General features: G+C 39.1%; 1 pseudogene across 1 annotated transcript; it reads right to left on the minus strand.

Annotated features, from left to right (window-relative positions):
- Positions 15,028-16,777, minus strand: LOC102171597 (annotated as a pseudogene). The gene has a single exon (XR_001918322.1). The product of XR_001918322.1 is annotated as an RNA-binding protein 39 pseudogene (transcript).

Genomic DNA, 19,672 nt, shown 5'->3' on the forward strand with positions numbered 1-19,672 from the left:
AATATGATGAATAATTGGCTTGGGAATTCTGTGTTTTAGCTCAGTTTGGCTAGAGGAAAATTTTCTTTTAAAGCCTCCTGCAAGCACCTTTCTTGTGGTGGGCACTCCTGTCTGCCTACCCAACATCATTCCCCTTCTTCCTTGCTGACAGACACACACTTTGTTCCAGTGTTGTAGGTCAAGGGCTTTTGAAACGGCTGGTCTCTCCCAGCACCAGGGGTGAATTTTGATTAGTCTGAAAAGCTAATTGAAATGTAGCAGGATACTGAATACTTTTTTTTTTTTCCATGAGTTTCATAATTGTAGTTCAGGTTCTGAAATTGAGGACAGAGAATGTTCAGGGACCATATATTCTAAAGAAAGGTTGCAGATCACCTATGAAACATTTCGAACGATTGATTCAAAACAAATCTGGTGACTCTGAGTCCATTACCTACATCAAGAGTACCTGAGAATAAGTAAGTGTACCCTTGAGAGAAGATTCTATTGCAGAGTATATCCATCTTCTAGAGCTACCCTAACAGTACACCACAGACGGAGTGGCTTAAACAGCACGAATTTATTTTCTCACAGTTCTGAAAGCTAACGGTCCAAGCTAAAGGTGCTGGTAGGGTTGGTCTTTGGTGAGATGTCTCTTCTCAGCTTGTAGATGGCTGCCTTCTTGCTGTATTTTCAATGGCCTTTCCTCTCTGTGACTATGGAAAACTCTCTGGTGTTTCTTCCCCTTCTTATAAGGATGCCAAGCTTATTGAATTCAGACCCCACTTTTATGACCTCATTTAGCTTTAATTAACTTACCAGAGTCTCTGTCTCCAAATATCATCAAATCGGGATTGCCTCAAATTGTGAATTCTATAGGGGTGACACAATTCAGTCCATAGCAGAGAGGCTTGTTGAAGCTTTACTTCTGTTAACTGCAATCTGAAAGAGTAGAGGACTTGAGTAAACTCTTCACAGAATATGGGAATGTTTTCCAGGAGGAGAAATAGAGTTACTGCAGTCACAGAGGCCCTGGTGCAGCCAAGTGACCTAAACAGAGTATAGGGACAGAGAGCTTGCAAACACCTTATAGAGTCTCCATTGATTAGGAAGTCAGGGGCTGCAGGTGAGAGTCTCATTGGAGCTAGACAGTAGTGACTAGAAATGGTCTCAGTGGATACGAGTTGTTTCTTGTTGAATCAATGTGTGTATGTATGTAGGTATCTATTTTTGAATTACCTTGATAATACCATAGACCATTGGTAGTAAGAGCTCCTGACACTCATATTCATAATTATGCTTGATTTAGTTCTGGTAAATACCTTTTAAAAGATAAACTAATACAGAAAACATAAAGGAAAATTCTGATCATCCTGTGTACATAAATACTTAAACTCTTCAAGTAAGTATCAATGATGAAGATAAAAAGTTTTCAGTGTAGGAAACCAAAAGATTAATATTGTCAATGAATCTCCCTACCCAAACCAAATGTTCCAAAGACAGGCAAAATTGATTTATAAAAGAGGAAATGTAAAATTCTAATAAATACATACAAATACTAATTTTCATATGTTTGAAACTTGGGAATAAGCACTCTTCTACACTGCTGATAGGAGTACAAATTGGTAAAACCAATTTAGCTTTAGGTGTCAAAATATGAGGTGTGGCAAGAATGTACAGAAGAGCTGTACAAAAAAGGCCTTACTGACCTGAACAACCACAATGGTGTGGTCACTCACTCAGAGCCAGACATCCTGGAGTGTGAAGTCAGGTGGGCCTTAGGAAGCATTACTACCAACAAGGCTAGTGGAGGTGATGAAATTCCAGCTGAGCTATTTCAAATCCTAAAATATGATGCAGTGAAAGCATTGCACTCAATATGCCAGCAAATTTGGAAAACTCAGCAATGGACATTGGACTGGAAAAGGTCAAGTTTCATTCCAGTCCCAAAGAAATGCAATGAAAAAGAATGTTCAGATTACTGAACAGTTATACTCATTTCACATGCTAGCAAGGTAATGCTCAAAATCCTTCAAGCTAGGCTTCGACAGTACTTGAATTGAGAACTTCCAAATGTAGAAGGTGGATTTAGGAAAGCAGAGGAACCAGAGATCAAATTGCCAACATGCATTGGATCATAGAAAAAGAATTTCAGAAAAATATCTACTTCTGCTTCATTGACTATGCTAAAACCCTTGACTCTGTGGATCACAACAATCTGTGGAAAACTCTTCAAGAGATGGGAATACCACACTACCTTACCTGCCTCCTGAGAAATCTGTATGCAGGTCAAAAAGAAATAGTCAGAACCAGACATGGAACAATGGACTGGTTCCAAATTGGGAAAGGAGTATATCAAGACTATATTGTCACCCTGCTTATTTAACTTACATGCAGAGTACACCATGTGAAATGCCAGGCTGGATGAATCACAAGCTGGAGTCAGGATTGCAGGGAAAAATATCAATAACTTCTGATATGCAGATAACACCACCCTAATGGCAGAAAGTGAAGAGGAACTGAGAACCTCTTGATAAAAGTGAAACAGGAGAGTGAAAAAGCTGGCTTAAAACTCAACATTCAAAATGCAAAGATCATGGCATCCAGTCCCATCACTTCTTGGCAAATAGATGGGGAAAAATGGAAACAGCGTCAGACTTTAATCACTGCAGATGGTGACTGCAGCCATGAAATTAAGAGATGCTTACTCCTTGGAAGAAAAGCTATGACCAACCTAGATAGCATGTTAAAAAGCAGAGACATTTCTTTGCTGGTAAAGGTCCATCTAGTCAAAGCTATGGTTTTTCTAGTAGTCATGTATGGATGTGAGAAAGAAAGTGAAAGTGAAGACACTCAGTCATTTCTGACTCTTTGTGACCCCATGGACTGTAGTCTGCCAGGCTCCTCTGTCCATGGGATTCTCCAGGTGAGAATACTGGAGTGGATTGCCATTTCATTCTCCAGCGGTCTTCCTGACCCAGGGATCAAACCCTGGTCTCCTGCATTGCAGGCAGATGCTTTACCCTCTGAGCTACCAGGGAAGCCCATGGATGTGAGAGTTAGAGCATAAAAAAGGCTGAGCATCAAAGAATTGATGCTTTTGAACTGTGGTGTTGGAGAAGACTCTTGAGGGCCCCTTTGACAGCTAAGAGATCAAACCAGTCAGTCCTAAAGGAAATCAACTCTGAATACTCATTGGAAGAACTGGTGCTGAAGTTGAAGCTCCAATACTTTGGCAAAGAGCCAACTTATTGGAAAAGACCCTGATGCTGGGAAAGATTGAGGGCAGGAGGAGAAACAGGGGACAGAGGATGAGATGGTTGAATGGCATCATTGACTCAATGGACATGAGTTTCAGTAAACTTCAGGAGATGGTGAAGGACAGGGAAGCCTGGCGTGTTGCAGTCTATGGGGTTGCAGTGTCAGACACACATGAGTGACTGAACAACAAATCAAAATATGAACCCTTATATCCATTATCTACAATAATAGTATTTTGTCTAAAATGTAATCAGAGATTCATGCAGAGAAATCTGTTAAAGAATATTCGTAATTATATTATTTATATTAATGTAAAATGGAAACAACTTAAATGTCTACAAAATGTTTTTGCTGAAATACTGTGCAGCTATTAATAATCATTTTAATAAACTGAGAATAATCTTGTGACATGCTTGCTAAAAAATGATATACATAGAATACAAAAAGCAATACGAGAGAAAAAAGTAGTCAATGGATCTTCATCAAAGTTAACATGTTGTTCTCATTCTTATTGAAATAAACATTGGTAGTGAAATAAACAGGCACGTCACAGAGTGGGAGAAAACCACTATAATACATATATCTGACAACTGCTACAGGTCAGTAGCTAAAAGGAAATAAAGTCAAAAAAAATGGGCAAAGGACCTGGACACTTCTTAAAAGATGATAGAGGAATGGTCAGTACTCACAAGAAATGGACTCTACATCATGTGATGACAGCAGGCAGCATGGAAGTGAAAATGCTAACCACAGCACATACCTACTGGAATGACTAAAATTAAAATGAGTGATAATGCCAAATACTGACAAAGATAAGGGATCCTGCAACTCTCATACACTGCTGGTAGGAGTATGAAAATGTACTGTTTTAGAAAACTGTTTGATTACTTCTAAAGTTAAATATACTCCTCTGCTTTGATCCACCAATTCCGTTCCTAAGAGTTACTCGAGAGAAACAAAATCATTTATCTACAAAAAGACTTGTACCATAAGATTCTTAGAATCTCTATTCATAATAACCAAAAATTGGCAGCAAAACCAATATTCACTAACAATGTGCTAAGTTGCTTCAGTCGTGTCCAACTCTTTGCGACCCCATGAACTGCAACCTGCCAGGCTCCTCGGTCCCTGGGATTCTCCAGGCATAAACACTGGAGTGTGTTGCCGTTTCCTTCTCCATCACTAACAACAAAAATGGATAAACAAGTTGTGATATACATATTTATATCTATCCATAAAATAGAATACTATTTAGCAGTAAAAGGAAATAAACTACTGATAAAAGCAATACACTGGATGAATCTTGAAAACATTAAGTTAAGCAGAAGTCAGACACAAAGAGGACGTAAGTATGATTCTATATATGTGAGCTTCAAGACCTGGAAAAACAACTCTGGTGATGGAAATCAGAATAATGGTTGCTTCTCTGTGGGAAGGACAAGAAACTGGAAGGGGCATGAGAAAACTTTTAGCATTGAAGGAATAATTGTATCTTTTTTAAAAATTAAAATGTAGTTGATTTATAATATTTCAGGTGTTTAGCAAAGTGATTCAGTTATATATATATATGTATGTGTGTGTATATATATACACACATTCTTTTTCAGATCCTTTTTCATTATAGGATATTACAAGATATGGATTATAGTTCTATTCTGTAGGTCCTTGCTGTTTATCTAGTTCATTTATAGTGGATGGTTTTCTTGATTAAAGTGGAGTTTCTTTGGGCTAATAAAATTATCAGAATTTATCAAGCTGTACAATTAAAATTAATACAGTTCATTGTTTGTAAATTATAACTCAATTTAAAAAATCAACTCAAAACTGTACAGTCTGGAGAGGTGACTGCAATGGGCAGGAAGTACTCAAATTTTCCTTTAGCTGAGATTCCACAGAGGGCCTCCCAGGTAAAGAATCTGCCTGTCTATGCAGGAGATGCAGGAGACATGGGTTCGATCCTTGGGTCGGGAAGATCCCCTGGAGAAGAAAACGGCAACCCACTCCAGTATTCTTGCCTGGAGAATTCCATGGACAGAGGAGGCTGGCGGGCTACAGTCCATGGGATCACAAAGAGTCTGACACAACGGAGTGAGCACTCATGGATGCAGGATATCCCACAGAAAGAGATGATCCACTTGTTGACTTTGTGGGTGTTTCTCATAGGCCAGATGGAAGCACAGACTTGACTTTTGGGCCCCTGTGGTCATCCAGTCCACTTAGTTCCTGTTGTCTTGGCTGAATGTTCACCATGAATACTCTCATTGTAGCTGCTTTTTTTCCCCAGCGTAGATATTCTTGTTGGAAAGAAGGGCTGATCAACACCTGTGCACTAAGGAGCTACGTTCCTAGCTACAGACTAAGTGGATATTCTACTTAATAAATTAGTCAATATCAATGGATCCTCCTTAGGAAAATCACTTTCATTGACCTTTCATCCTGATCCTACAGTGTCCTGGCACAGGTGGCTATATACAGAAGCCCTACCTGGATGTCCACAGGCCTCTTTTTAAAAAATTTAATTCTCTCTGCTCAGTAACTTTGTGAAATAGTTTTTTATTTTTTTATTGTGGTGTACACATGCCTTCTCATGTCCTTAATTTCTTTTTGAGAGTTTGGTTTATTTATATCAGACTCAGTTACATTCCAGTTGTGACGCTGATTCTAAATTCAAGCAGAATCCAGAGCAGGTAAGGGCTTGTAGGGCTGGAGAGGGCTGCCTTCCAATTTGAAATGTGTCATATTTTTGACAGTAAGTGACTTTTCTATCATGGTGGGTTAAAGGCCTAATGTTTCTGTTGTTTACTGACATCTCACTATAGTTGGTACCGACTGCATTCACTGAAATAAGAGACGCGGTTAAAGTGATGATGGTTAATGGAAAGATGGGGATGCTGTTTTGATAGAGGGAATGAGAAGACAGGAAGCAATACCATAAAAAGTACTTCAGAGAGGCAGAGAGGCCCTGTTTTCCATTTATTTTCCAAGCTGTAATTTAAAAAAAAATTGCTTTAAGAAGAATCAGAAGTTAGTTTAATACTGCTTTCAGATAACCTGGTAATTTACCATAAAATGAATAGAAAATAAGAACAGTATGAACATTAATAAAAGGTTGATTTGGGAAAAATTGCTTTGTGCAGAAAGAAAATTCTGTAATTTATCCCAAACTCAACTCACCAGATTCACAGCATGATACAATCCATGTCCGTTATGTACCATTCTATGTGGCTAAACTTGTAAGATCTTTTTCTTTGTCCTTTAAGATGAATCATGCAGCTCAAACAATATTTTATTCTTAGAGCTTACAGAGTATATATGAAAAGAGTATAAAATATTTACAATATACAATATGTTCTACCTATAGGTATGGGGGGAAAGACTATTTAATATTATTTTAAAGATGCTCTATGAGAGCATCTTTTGAATGTGATAGACAAAATCAGAAACTGCTCTGTGTTGAAAAGATATTTTATGTTGAAACAAATTATATATATATATTATTTTGATTATAAAAAAGTCCTTTTCAAATTTCATGAAACATTTGGAAAACACTGAATGACTAGTATAAGAATTAAAAACACCTCAAATTCAATATCCAGAGATAAATGCTGTTAATATTTTAGTGCATTTTCCACGTCTAATTTTTTCAGTTTAAAAATCGTTTCCATTTAGTATTATATGGTGCATTTTTAAAAGTCATAAATACAGTTCAAAGGCATTGTTTTAAATGGCTACCTAAGGTCTTGCGATGACACCATCAAGATCATGATGTAGATTGTCCCTGACTTTAGTGCTTCTCACAAGAAGGGCAACTAGCAATTATCCAGAGACACACCATTGTGAAAATCCCAGAACCTAGAGTGATCCTGATGTACCCCTGGACCACGGAGACTGAAAGGACCACCTTGGAAGGATCAGAGGAGGCTACACTCTGACTGCACTGTCGCTCCCCCAGACCTGTGCAGTACCGCCCTCCCCAGCCCCAAGGTCGCCCGTTTCTCCAGTTGGGAGGGAGAGCCCAAGGTGAACATCCAGCTTCCCCAGCCTGAGGGATGCTTCCCGGAGAGCTCTCTCTGGTTTGCCTCATAGGGATCACTGCGGAAACCTTTGGGGTTTTTCTCCTGGAGATCAGATAGAGATAGGGAAGCGGGCAGGGCTTACGGCAACCAGCACTCAGATCTTGGCTGCATTTCTGCATATAGCCATGCCTAAGCAGAAATCCCAGCCAGTGGCTCTAGCCTTCTGCAGAGCCAAGTCAGTGGTCCTATTGGATAAATTTGTTCAGTTGGCATTTCTGCCAGATTTGGGCCTCCAGTCAATGGGCTATTCTGGCTGTGGTATATACTCGACAGTGAGATCCAGCTGGAGGCCCCGCTGACCCGCAAGCCAGGCCAGTCAACATGCCCAGTAGTGCATCACAGCCAGTGGTCTGTAGGATCTCTCAGCCCAGCCTGTGGCCCTGTCCAGCTTCAGGGCATAGCTTGTAGCCTCACCTGATTGCACAGTGTAACCTGAGGCCCCGGCCAACCACAATCCCCTGACCGTGAGCCCACCTACATCTGCAGCATTGTTTGGCCAGAAAACATAGCCTGGGAACTTACCAGATCAGGAGGGATTGTGGAGCCCAGTTCATAGTCCTGCCCAATCACAGAGTCCAGCTAGCTGGTGGTGCCACCCGCCAATGAACATGTTAGAGTAGGCAACCCCATCCATTCAGGGGTGATTGCAGAGACAAGCTAGTGGCCCCCACCTAATTACAGAACATAGCCAGCAGACCTGCCTGACCAAGGAACCCACCTAACGGCTCCACTTAAGCACTGAGTCCAGCTGGCAGGCCCACCCAACTGAACACTCTTATATTTATAAATATGTATATATGTGTATATATATACGTGTGTGTGTGCGATAAGTTAGTTAACACATCCATCACCACACTTAGTTGCAGCTTTTTGTGTGTGTGGTGAGACCTTTTGAGATTTTTCTTTTAGTGACTTTATTCTCAATAACTCTTGCCTTTATTTCATTATTTTGTTCTCATCTTTTTTAAACTTTTAAGAAAACTTTGAACTTGTTTCCTACTTCACTAATTTGCTGTTCTTATGGTAGCTAACTGTACGTGTTTTGCTTTCCTATGGTTTTAAACTTTCCATGAAATGTTTCCATTCATGTACAGTTTTATATGATTTCAGATATATATATATATCTATATTTGTGGTGACTATCTGACCTAGTTTCATGGATGAAATGCTCTTTTGAAACTTGTTGAAAACTCAAATTGTTTAAAAAAGATATTATTGTACTAAATTAGTATTAACAGCTTCTTAAATTTACTAACCAGGGTATTATTAATTCTGATTCTGCAGAGTCATCTCTGAGTTGAACTGCTTTATATACTTAAGATATTTTTAAAATTTATCCTCGCAGAAGAAAGTCGACATTTGTTCCTACTGGAAGATGAAGAGAACGTGGTGAGAAGTCCATGTCCATTTCTGTGTACTGTATGTCTCAGTGAAAATGAAGATGAAATTTCACATTATCAGTTAATTTTATAGATCAGAAATCCAGAAACCAAGTTTCATGTGTGGTTGTGGGATGCGTAGAGATAAGACATTGATCAAAGTACTCAGATAGAGTTGCAGTGAAAGCCTTTTTCTGTCTAGATGAGTTTCTCTTCACGTTTCTTTCGTTACCCAGCGGTTAGGAACATGTTGGAGATTTCCCAGTGGCTCAGTGGTAAAGAATCTGCCTGCAATGCAAGAGAGGTAGGTTCAATTCCTGGGTCTGGAAGATCCCCTGGAGAAGGAAATGGCAACTCACTGCAGTATCCTTGCCTGGGAAATCCTATGGGCAAAGTAGCCCGGCTGGCTACAGTCCATGGGGTTGCAAAAAAGTCAAACATGATTTAGCGACTAAACAACAGGCGCCTACATGCCAGAAGATTGTGTGGCTCAGATGCCTCTCAGTTTAGCCATAAGGCCAGGAAAGTCTGCCATGGCTTCTGACAAACTCTATTTGTGTTTTCTAATCTCAGCGGCTTCGCCTCTCCTTGTAGGAACATTGTAGGAGTGTGGTCATTCCAGGGTTTTGTTCACTCACCCCTGGGCTTAGTCTTCTTTCACTGTGACGTGGAAGTGAACATGATTCAGCCGCTCTTCCATAGTCCCATCTGTGATGTGTTTAGCACACATCCTATCTGAAAGTTTAGAAAGGTTTGACACGTAATGACACCCTTCTGTAGTTTCCATTCCTTATGTTTGTTTTCTATTTTTTTTCTATTTCTTATTTTGTGAATTGAGAGGCTTAGAAGATACCATATTCTTTGATATAATAACACGGAGGGGTTAAGTTTCAACATATGAATTTTGGGGAGTCATAAGCATTCAGTTTGTTGCAGAATTCACCTGCTTTAAACTGGAAAATATAAAAGAATAGCAGCAACAAAATGCCAGCCAACTGAGAGCTATGCCAGAATATTTTTAGCTATTCATTTCCCAAATGTCTAAAATAATATATATTCAGAATTCAGTTCAAAATGAGATAAACATGTCATTTATTTACCTCAATACATGACTATCATTGATTCAGTTAATTTTTTATTTATGAATTTATTTCTAAAAAAAAATCCTTCAAAGTCATCAACATTAGATAGCGTTTAGTTGTATGTTTAAGAAATCCATTCTTGAATAGAATAGAATAATACGAAATTGAGAATTCTTGGTGTGCATCTAAGGGTAAATCCATTTTCCTTCCAGATGAATATGATGGGAGCACTTCTAACTTAAAGCATTTTCCTTGTTACAGCCAAGTGGTTGCAGAAAATACGCACATAGGGATCCTGGATTTGTTATCTGAGAAACGCAAGGTTCCTCGGTGTTTAAACCAGTTAGGCAGCTATTCTTTAAATAAGCTACTTTTTAAACATGAATAAAACGTCGCCAGAGTTTCTGGGTGTTTGTGTGTGGGGTGTCGTTTACCTAATCGCCCAGGCCCCTCTCATGACCATGGTGGTTTGTCTGAAAATCAGGGAGTAAGCATGTAATATTCTTTGTTAACTGACAATTCTCCTTTGTTGGGGCTGAGGACAGCTTGCATCTGTTTCCAGGACATTACTCCTTAAACAGATGTTCTGTATCTTCTACTTACTGCTCTGTTTGTGCATTTTATGAAATGTTATATTGTGTGTTTAACTGGAATGATTTTGTTCTACCAAAAGAGATTCACATGATTGTATTTCTTAAAAATATATAAAAAGTTAACTCTAGCTAGGTGGCCGATATCAATTTCCTTTTAAAAAATGTTTTGGTGGGGTTGATGGTATAAAGGGAAGGATTACATTTCTTTGAAGTCATATAACAATCCTAGAAAAACAGTACAACTCAGAAAACCTGGACATGAGTCTTAAGTATATCAAGCCTATCACTTGGGTCTTTGCCTTTCAAGTCTACTAGGGCATGAGGTATTTCTGCTCTTTTGCCAAGAACATGCTCAAGTTGCTTTTGATTTGGTTTCCAAAGTTACAACTCAATATTTAAATTGCAAAGTATCCATAAATATCACTACTGCTATGGTAGTACAAAAATACTCCCTACTCAATCCTTCTGTGTCAGAGATGAACACTGGACACTTCCACTTGCTAAAAGGCCATTGTCATGTTTTTCTCCATCTCAGAGAAGACACGTGGGGATGAGGCTGTTGTTCCTTTTTCATTCAATACTGTCATCCCTTCTTCCTTAAAGAAAATCTAGTTTAATACTTTTCCATGAATCTATATCCTTCCCCCCTCAAAGCATGAGGTTTTCTTTAGGATTCCAGCTTTAGACACAAAAGTTTGGCCATTCCATTTCTAAGGGTATGTGCAGAAAAGAGTTAGCACAGCAGGCCTGAGGCTACTTAGAAAAGACTGTTTGCAGGGTTGTCCCTTGGCTGGTGTTTGGAAGCTTGGATTTCTGTTCCCACCATTTCCTGCCTAAGAGTGGCTCTCTGTGCCTGTTTATTTTTATGCAAGTAGTATGGTTTATGCAGAGCACCTGTTTCACTTCTGGGAGTCTGGAATTTTGGCAGAGGTTGTCCATGTGACCAGTCTTTGATGAAACCTTGGGCACAGAGTCTCTCAAGAGTTTGTCTGGTAGATGATTCTGTACATGTATTGTCACAGTTTGATGCTGAGGGAATTAAGACCTGTTCGACCCCACTGGGAAGGGACTCTTGGAAGCGTGTATCTGGGTTCCTTTTGACTTTTTCACAAGTGCATTCACCTTTTGCTGATTTTGTTTTGTATCCATTTGCTTCAGCAAGAGTTAGTCATGAAGACAACTATATGCTGAGTCCTGTAAGACTTCCTAGCAAATCACTGAAGTAGGATGCGGTCTTGGGGATCCTCTACATAGGAAAAATGATCGTTTACTATTTCCTACAATTTATCTACCAGTAATAACAGTAAAACCAAGAAAAGAATTAGTATCTTAATGACTTACAGACATTTAAATGAAATGTCATGGATTGTTAAACTAAAACCAATGCTCCCCAAAGGATATCCTTGGTAATTCTGAAAGTTCTAATGCTTAGTTGTTGCAATGTGGTTAGGGAAGTTTTCATAGAAGAGGGAATCCTTGAGTCTATGTTTATGTCTTTTTAGAGACGACCTCTCATTTTATGAAAAAATATTAATAGCATCCTAAGGCTATGCCATGGGATTCTAGAGGAATCAAATACTACTTTGTCTATAGAGCCTATGTAGATGGAAAGATAATACAAGAATACTTAAAAAAAATCTTGTTAATTTTTCTCTTTGATGCCATTGAAGTTATTTGCTGGAAATTTGTTGTGTGTGAGTGCATGTCTGCGTTGCCTCAAAGCTTCAGGAAAGAGCACAGTTATAAAAATCCATTAAATAAATAAATAGAGAAGAAAAAATCATCAGGACAGTCTGGGGCATTGTTGAATCTGTGTTGTGCTTTGCTAACAAGCATATCAGATAATACCAAAGCTGAAGGCTGGTGATTGAGTATGTGGTAAACTTATCAAATTGCTTTTTATCTCTTAGTCTCAATGGAATAAGTATTGCTGATTTTTCACCTGTGAATGTGCATATAAAATATTCGTCTGCAAGCTGGTAAAACGTGGACAAAATAAGTCACTGCCCATCGAGAGCAGGCCAGGTTTTTCCTGTCATTTTTTGGAAGCATTTGTTTGATCTCCAGTGATTGCTTCTTAAGAAACCTGTTTTGTATTTCAAAACAACCAATACAAAACAAAAAATATAAACATACATGCCCTGGCACAAAGTAATATTGTCTGGATATCAATCATTGACAAGATTCTATTGTCTATAGTGAAAGACCTGACATTCACAGCCAATGGCTCAGAAATGACTTAGTTTGTAGGAAAAATTAGCCAGAGTTAGAATTTTTAAGGACAAAAAGGGTAAAGATGTGATACACTTTAATTTTTAAAATCTACATTATAGTTGATTTACACACAAAAAGAAATAGTTTTTGATGTGTTATATAATTGCCTTTTAGAGTTTTTTTCTTATTTTTTTTTTCTTGTTTTATTTTGTTTGTGTGTTAGGTTGATTGTTTATGGGGTGGGAGGAGCTCCAGCTAACTTTGTTGTGTAAGTCTTTTTTGCTTTGTAAGTAATGAGAGGCCTCATTTTTAGTTGTTCAAGTTAGTTTTGGGACTTTTCCCTGCTAGCCAACTTAATGGACCTGATTCACTCCCTCTCAGTTTATTTTAGTTTTATTCATCCATTCATTAATATCTTGAGGACAGCTCAGGTCTTCCAGCCATGGTCTGCCACACAGATTGTTGTCTCTTCCATAGGGCCTAAGGAGCTCCCCACAGCTCTTCCCTCATTCCCTCCTCCACAGAGGGATGTGCTGACTGAACCTCTCTGTGTTTCTTCATATGAGGTCTTAACATCTGTGAGAAGAGATGTTTTCCAGTGAGGAGCTGTCACTTCTCCTCAGTGTTAACCCTCTGCTTGCATCTTTGATTCTAATACCCAATGGAAGTTGCCTTATATACCTCCTATTGAATTACTATTATCAGTTTTTACTGATTAAATTTTACTTCATTCCTTTGAAAGTAAAAGAAAGTGAAAGTCACATCCAACTCTCCATGGAATTCTCTAGGCCAGAACACTGGAGTGGGTAGTCTTTCCCTTCTCCAGGGGATCTTCCCAACCCAGGAGGCAAACCCAGGTCTCCCGTATTGCAGGCAGATTCTTTACCAGATGAGCCACCAGGGAAGTCCAAGAATATTGGAGTGGGTAGCTTATCCCCTCTCCAGCAGAAATCCCAACCCAGGAATCGAATCGGAGTCTCCTGCATTGCAGGCAGATTCTTTACCAACTGAGCTATAAGGAAAGCCCAAAGGCAGCTTTTTACAACCTGTCACTCTCCCTACAGCTGTTATCATCTTTACTTTGGCTGAATATCTGGAATGAATGCTAATTATCACCATTTTCTTACCAATCATTTTTCCTGTTTGTAAAGGTCTTAATTTTTGCTATTTAATGAGTATCTCCAGTGATTTTCTACCCACTAAGTTCAGTGGCCCTGGTTTCCCATTATTCTGACATTGAACTTTGCACTTCGTTGAATCTCTCAATAACTTATGTTCATTTTCCTCTTTGAAATGTGACTCTTTCTCTCTAGCTTAGATTTTGCTTTTACTTATTCCTGAACTTTAATCACTGCCTTATGCCTCAGAACTCTGCTTTTCCCTGTATATACTTACCCTTTGGAGAATTTAGTGATAGACTTGATTTTAGATGTTATACCTTTGCTGAATTTAATTCCTAATAGGTATTTCCAGTTTTCCCCTGTAACCTGAGCAGAACATCTAGAACAAATCAATTCAGTTCAGTTCAGGCGCTCAGTCGTATCTGACTCCTTGTGACCCCATGAATCACAGCACACCAGGCCTCCCCGTCCATCACCAACTCCCGGAGTTCACTCAAACTCATGTCCATCGAGTCAGTGATGCCATCCAGCCATCTCATCCTCTGTCGTCCCCTTCTCCTCCTGCCCCCAATCCCTCCCAGCATCAAAGTCTTTTCCAATGAGTCAACTCTTCGCATGAGGTGGCCGAAGTATTGGAGTTTCAGCTTTAGCATCAGTTCTTCCAATGAACACCCAGGACTGATCTCCTTTAGGATGGACTGGTTGGATCTCCTTGCAGTCCAAGGGACTCTCAAGAGTCTTCTCCAACACCACAGTTCAAAAGCATCAATTCTTTGGCACTCAGCTTTCTTCACAGTTCAACTCTCACATCCATACAAAACCATAGCCTTGACTAGAAGGACCTTTGTTGGCAAGGTAATGTCTCTGCTTTTCAATATGCTGTCTAGGTTGGTCATAACTTTCCTTCCAAGGAGTAAGCTTATTTTAATTTCATGGCTTGAACAAATAAATACACAATAAACATCCACTGAGTATCTACTGAGTGAACATAAAGGTAGACCCAGCATGAACTTATATATATATATTTGTAAGAATGACAGTTTTTAATGCCTAAGTTGAGAAAACTTTCAACAAAAGAATGATATTAGAAATAAAATGATTTTCTGCCAACTTTCTCAGAAAAAAAGACAAAGGGGATTTTCTTTGTCCTAACATTTAGTTATTTATTTTTCCCTGTTAACATTTTTATTTTCCAAGGTGACAGGAATTGTATACAAATGACAGTAGACCCTTGCCTCTTTATTTTTTATCTAAATTAAAGATAACTCAAAATGAATTCTCAAGAAAGAAAAAAAGCTATGTACATAAAGAACTATATTTTCGTTCATCGTCTACTTGGAACCAGTAGTTGTGTTGCTGTCAGAGAATCAGGGAAGAGGTTGTGATAAGTTGGAAGAGATACATATGTTGCTGTTACCATTTTACCCACAAACCACCTGCCATGCAACACATTGACAGCAGCAATGGCTACAACAATTGATGGGCACTTCACATACACATTGCCCTGAGCTGAATTTTTGTCAACATAAATATGAATAACTCCTCCGTGTTTATTGCATTCTTCAATCACATCGTATTTAATCTCTGTATCCCATCCAACTTCTTCTTCTGTTTGAGGATTAAACATGTTAGAGAGTTAGAAACACTGTGTTGCCAGAGGTTGAACAGAGGCAGCTGCAGCTAACGCTGAAGCTTCAGTCTGTTGGGAAAGTCTTGTTTGCAAATCTGCCACAGCACCAAATGCCAAAGAGCCACTCATTTGCAAAGCTTGCTGTGCTGCTGGCGGGATCTGCAAACCTGTACCCTCTGCAAGTCTTACCATTAACTGGAGACGACCAGTTGTTCCCAAGTCAATTCCAGTCCTTTCCAGTTCATCACTGTCCAAAAATGAGCTAGCACTGGAAGCATCAGTACGTTCAGTAACATGACCAACTTTCATGGGCCTTCCTGCTAGCTCAAATCCATCAAGTTGTTCCAAAGCTTTCTTGGCACATTCTGAATCAGAAAACGTAATAAATCCATATCCCTTGGATCGACCTGTTTCACTATCCATCATGAGCTGGATACTTTCAGTCCTTCCAAATGGCTCAAAAACCCCTCGAAGCATATCTTCAGTTATGTTAAAGTGTAACGAGCCCACATAAAGCCTCATAGGTCCAGCACTTCCCTTTTGTAGATTGTTTGCCATTGCTGAGGCTCTGTTTTTTTCTGCCTGTGATGCTTGTACTATGATCGGCACTCCTAAAACCCACCGACCAGTTAATCCTATTGCTAGAGGCACTGAGCTAACATCAACAAACTCCACATAAAGCAATTCCTTTGGAACGTCTTGAATTTCTGTCAGACATCATCCTCACATCACGAACCTTCTCAACTGTAGAGAAAAACTCTTCCAAATCCCTTGGCCGAATTCTCGCTGCCAGCTGCATGCAGAAAACAGTCCTTGCATCTCTTTCCTCAGGAGTGAGATTATCAATACGTTCCCTCACAGGGCTCTTGTCTTTTCTGAATGGACTTTTGCTTCGAGAACGTCGTCTGTAAGGACTTCTGTAGCGGCCTCTGAATCTGCGATCTCGCCTTCTTGATCGGCTCCGTCTCCTTTCTTTGCTTCTATTTCGCTTCCTTTCACGGCTTTTGCTCTTTTTCCTTTCTCTATCTCTACTTCGCTTCCGTTCCTTACTGTTGCTTCTTTTTCGTTCATGACTACGACTTCTGCTCTTGCTTTTTTCCCTCTTTTTGGTACGTTCTTCATGGCCGTTAGCACTGCTCAACTTGTTCTCATCCTTCTTGTAAGGAGCCTCAAGCATTGCTTCAATATCAATACCGTCTGCCATTTTCTCTAAACGACTGTGCGGGCTTTCCGGGTCCCTGCGGTGCTCGTATTCAGAAAGAGGGGGTCTGTGGCTGCCGCTGCTGTTGCTACCGTTAAGCCACTAGGCCCAGGCTGTGGTACCACCCAGCCCGAATTTGGGGCTCAGAGAGTGGACAGGCCCAAGCGAATCTAAAAGAGACAATGGGATTAGAGGAACCCGCGCGGGAGTTCAGGACAGTGGCTTTGGCAGCTCAGGATCCACCCCTCTGTCCTAACATTTATAATTTTCCATTTCATATTGTGTTGACCTAAGTGCCAACTGAAATTGAACATCCTACTTTGATTAAAGTCAGAAAATTCTAAGTAATAATGAATAAGCTTCAAGTTCAGTTTGAATTAGTTCCAGGGATGCCTAAGGGTAACACAGGGAGGGATACTCCAATTTTTTTCCATCAGTCATTTTTGTAAACTTTCATCAAAGAAATCAGATTTTAAAATGCCTTTTTTCTATAGATGTAAAATCATCTCCAAAGTATTTAAAAGTTTAGTCTGAGTATTCAAATGTTTTGGGAAATTGACTCCTTATGAGCTTTATAATTTTAGAATGTGAGATTATTTTAGGTGTGGCTTTTGTGTGTGTGTGTGTAAAAAATCCTCATAACTTGGATTTTGGGAGCTTCACTCCAAAATGGTCTTATATTTGCTTCTGACAAACACCTCAGGGCTAAAGCTGGGTTTACATTAAATTTTTATCTCAAGGGTTTTCTTCATCTCTAAGGAACATTGGTTTAGAATCAAAATTCTCAGTTCCTTAGAGGTGCAGAAAACCCTTGAGAAGAAGTGAGACAACTGCAGACAACCTTTCATATCGGTTAACACTGCTTTCATCATAAGAACCTTGGGGAGAAACCCTTGCCTATTTTAATTCAGAGAGAATTGCTCATTAATTTTTTCAATATGCAGACCATTTACTGTGTTAAATCAGTCTGATATGAAAAATGTTTGTTAACCAGAAGCATGTTGGTAGTATTTTACCTGTCAAGGAGTTTTTCAGCTATTACCATCAACTGTGAATTTTAGGTCAACTAAATGATCTGAAAGAAAGAGAAAGCAGAGGGGTAAATCCTGGAAAGAATTGCCTTTGAGTGCCTGATTGGAATGTGAAGCTAAAGATGAGGGAGAGAGGGTCTCAGTGCGAGAGGATGTTGGGGGCCTTGAGATGACATACTTTTCCCCTTTTTTCTTATTTTTGGTTTTAGGAGATTATCTGCCTTTAGTTCCACTAAGACGCAGTGAGGTGGTTTCACATGAAGCTCTCTGACTACCCTCTTTTTTTAAGTCTGACATTTAATTACATGGGCAGTAACCTTGGCCTGTGTGCTGTTTTAATTCAGGGTCTTATCTCACAGAAACCTTAGCTGTAGACAAAATGAAAACATTTGTTTGGAATAAACAGTTTTCTCCAGTTTTTTTTTTTTTAATATAACTCTTTTTTTTTACATTTTAAAAGCATTGCTCTTTACAGACATCAGGCAGTTCAATTTGAAAGTGGTTTTAGTGACTGCAGATATGTTTTGCATCACTGCTGAGTTTAGAAGAAGGCAACTTCCTAACTGAGCAGAGTTTCTTGCATGTTGAAAAAGTTTGGTCAGAGAATTGTCAACTTGGGACTTATTTTTATAGCTTAAAATATTTGATGATCTTTAGAAGAGTGCCTGTTCAAAAAAAATTGTAATGATTGGTGAGTTTAAGGTTCTTGCTGTGTCGTGAAAGAATTTGGAGATGAAGTGACAGTTAAGAAATGGATTTATTTAGAGAGGAAACATTCCAGAGTGGGGCCATCCCAGAAGGTGAGAGCCTGAAAAGATGGAGTGGTTAGTTTTTATGGGTTGGGTAATTTCATAGGCTAATAAATGGGAGGATTATTCCAATTATTTTGGTGAAGGAGTGGGGATTTCCAGGAATTGGGCCACCACCCACTTTTTGGGCTCCTATGGTTGGCATAGAACTGTCTTGGTGCTGGTGGGTGCATCATTTAGCATATGCTAATAAATAAGTGGATAATGAGTCTCAAGGTCTAATGGAAGTCAAATCTTGTGGCATCTTGGACCTAGCTGGTTTTAACCAGTTTCTGTCTTATCCTATGGCTATGTCATTCTTATAAAGATTGTGCCCTGCCCCCTTCCCTCTTGTTTTATTGCTCCTTCAGAGACTTTACCTCCATACTCTTATGAAGCAGAGGGATGACAATCCTTCTTCTGTAACTGCTTCAAGGCTAAGTATGGGCATTGACCCTGCCTGTCAAGGAATAGAAATCTCTAGATGCCTGATCTGGGGGTGCCAGAGGCAGGAGAACTTGTTGTAAGTGGGTATGGGCTGGAATCCTCTCATTGCCATCATTTTGATGTGGAACTGTTACAACAGCTTGCATAGTCTTTGATGATGAAGCACTTTTTGCAACCACATCAGAGTACAAAAATATCTATAAATGACAAAAGACTTAAAAGTCATGGTTAAACATCTGATTACACTGTAATCAATAAAGAAACTTGGTTACAATAACTAGAATTATGAATGATTATATTTAATTTAACATTCCAAATAATCCTAGTTAAATAATTTTCTTTAAAATACCTCAGGGACCCCCTAAAGCACCGCAGAGTTAGCTGGAAATCAAAAGAACTTTCATTAAAATTTGATATTTGGGAAGCTTGTCAAAAAGTTTTAAAATATGTGGTCAAATAAGACCACAGGTCACCGTGGGACAATACTAATTTCTTAACCAAAATGACAATGAAATATTTCAAAGGAAAATATAGACTATATCACTTAAAAGATAGAGAAACTTAAAATTTGTTATAAAGGTGGTTCAGCATTTTAAGAAAACTTACTTTTAACAAGGAGAAAACCCAAATTCAGGTTTTGTATCAGCTTACCTTTAAAATTCATTTACCCAGTTAAATTTATTCTAAACTTACTCAATCTTGACCATGCGCAAAACCCTTTCCCCAGGATCCAATTTCCACAAACCTTCCATCACTTTCTCTACCTATCACTTTGTTTTTTTCCATCCAGACACAATCAGAAAACAGACTTCCTTTTCTCTTGCTGCTACTGCTGCTAAGTCGCTTCAGTCGTGTCCGATTCTGTGTGAC

Source organism: Capra hircus, chromosome 7 (assembly GCF_001704415.2).
Source record: "Capra hircus breed San Clemente chromosome 7, ASM170441v1, whole genome shotgun sequence".
Lineage (NCBI taxonomy): Eukaryota > Metazoa > Chordata > Mammalia > Artiodactyla > Bovidae > Capra > Capra hircus.